This window comes from Prunus persica, chromosome G4 (genome assembly GCF_000346465.2).
Source record: "Prunus persica cultivar Lovell chromosome G4, Prunus_persica_NCBIv2, whole genome shotgun sequence".
In the NCBI taxonomy this organism is placed as follows: Eukaryota; Viridiplantae; Streptophyta; class Magnoliopsida; order Rosales; family Rosaceae; genus Prunus; species Prunus persica.
This window is the reverse complement of record NC_034012.1, coordinates 25,548,726-25,551,225: the sequence shown is the minus strand read 5'-3', so window position 1 is coordinate 25,551,225 and position 2,500 is coordinate 25,548,726.

Below are 2,500 nucleotides of genomic sequence, written 5' to 3'. Positions count from 1 at the left end.
GGCATTGCCCCATTCAAGGCATTTCGAGAAAGTGAGGCTATTGGAAGCTTGGGCATGGCCTTGGCATGCCTTGCCTTGCCTTGCGTTGGCATGTCGTGCCTTGGCCTTGGCATGCCTTGGCATGCCTTGGCCTTGACATGCCTTGCCTTGGCTTGGCCTTGGCATTGCCCCATTCAAGGCATTTCGAGAAAGTGAGGCTATTGGAAGCTTGGCATGGCATGGCCTTGGCATGCCTTGCCTTGCCTTGCGTTGGCATGTCGTGCCTTGGCCTTGGCATGCCTTGGCCTTGGCATGCCTTGGCCTTGACATGCCTTGCCTTGGCTTGGCTTGGCCTTGGCATTGCCCCATTCAAGGCATTTCGAGAAAGTGAGGCTATTGGAAGCTTGGGCATGGCCTTGGCATGCCTTGCCTTGCCTTGCGTTGGCATGTCGTGCCTTGGCCTTGGCATGCCTTGGCATGCCTTGGCCTTGACATGCCTTGCCTTGGCTTGGCCTTGGCATTGCCCCATTCAAGGCATTTCGAGAAAGTGAGGCTATTGGAAGCTTGGCATGGCATGGCCTTGGCATGCCTTGCCTTGCCTTGCGTTGGCATGTCGTGCCTTGGCCTTGGCATGCCTTGGCCTTGGCATGCCTTGGCCTTGACATGCCTTGCCTTGCCTTGGCTTGGCCTTGGCATTGCCCCATTCAAGGCATTTCGAGAAAGTGAGGCTATTGGAAGCTTGGCATGGCATGGCCTTGGCATGCCTTGCCTTGCCTTGCCTTGCGTTGGCATGCCTTGCCTTGCCTTGCGTTGGCATGTCGTGCCTTGGCCTTGACATGCCTTGCCTTGCCTTGCCTTGCCTTGCCTTGGCCTTGGCATTGCCCCATTCAAGGCATTTCAAGAAAGTGAGGCTATTGGAAGCTTGGCATGCCTTGCCTTGGCATGTCTTGCCTTGGCATGTCGTGCCTTGGCATGCCTTGCCTTGGCATTTCGTGCCTTGGCATGCCTTGGCTTGGCATGCCTTGCCTTGGCATTTCGTGCCTTGGCATGCCTTGCCTTGGCATGGCCTTGGCATTGCTCCCCAGTCAAGGCATTTCGAGAGTGAGGCTATTGGCAGCTTGACATGCCATTGCTGCCCAGCCCTTGGCATTGCTGCCCACAGCATGCCCACATATGCCCACAGCATGCCCACAAATGTCGACAGAATTTTTCAAACCCTTTTTTATTGAAATTTCCTCGCACAATAAGCTCCCCATAAGTAGTCTATGATTTTTAGGACCTTCTCCAACTTACAAAACTAAAAAATTCCTCCCCGATTTTTTTTAATGATTTTTTCAATTTTACAATTTTACGACTTCTAAAAATAATAAAAAATACTTCCCGACCTCAGAAATTTATGAAACTTTTTCCCATCATAGATTGCATTTTTGTTAGTGTCTCTGCAAAAATCACGTCAAATACCTTGTATTGAATTATTTAGAGCCCATTATGACTCCTCGCGCATAGTTGATGTCTCCTCCTGTCAAAGGGCAAAATGCATAAAATGCTATATAGGGGGGTGTGTGTTGCCTGCATATGCATGGCAGCCCATGCCTTCCTAGCTGCAGCCCCCTTCCCCCACGCCACACCCATGTCATGTTGCCTCGATATGTTGCCTCGGTATTATGGGTTTGGTGTCGGGGTGGGGGGCTGCCACCCATGGCGGTGGCGGCCGGTTCCGGCCGCCACCACGCCGCCGCCATGGGTGAGGTGGGAAAAAAAAAAAAAGGCGTGGAAAGTTGCGAAATGGGGTTGTCTAGGCTTTTTTTTGCATGGGAGAGCACGGAGTTGCTAGGAACTCCTTCTCAAATGCACCGGCATGTCGACAACAACCTCATTTCGCAACTAACAACCACCCGTGTGGGGTGGCGGTGGGTGGATAGTCGCGGATTGGGGTTGCCAAGCCAATTTTTCAAAAGAATTTCATCAAAATTAAAAACAAATGTTTCGTTGCCTTCGGAGTAGTGGGCGAGCGGCGAGTCGGAGCGGACCCGGTAAAGTTTAACCTCGGTGTGCACGGTTGTTTTTAGAAACTCAATCCAATACCGGGGACGTTGAAAGTGATGCTCCTACGAGTTGCAAACCCACAAGATTTAAAGAACCTTTTCAAAACAATTTCAAACCAAAACGATTTCAAATCAGAAATTTTCATCAAAATGAAAAACAAATGTTTCGTTTCTTTCGGAGTAGTGGGCGAGTGGCGAGTCGGAGCGGACCCGGTAAAGTTTAACCTCGGTGTGCACGGTTGTTTTTAGAAACTCAACCCAATACCGGGGACGTTGAAAGTGATGCTCCTATGAGTCGCAAACCCACGAGATTTTAAAAACTTTTTGACAAAAATCCTTCCAAATGACACATTTTGATCATCCATGGCAATTGCTCAATCCGTAACTATCCAATCACCGCCACACCACACGGGGCGGGAGTGGGTGAAATGGCGTGCTTCCCGGGGTTGGCATAGACAATCTTTTGCTCGCGAGAG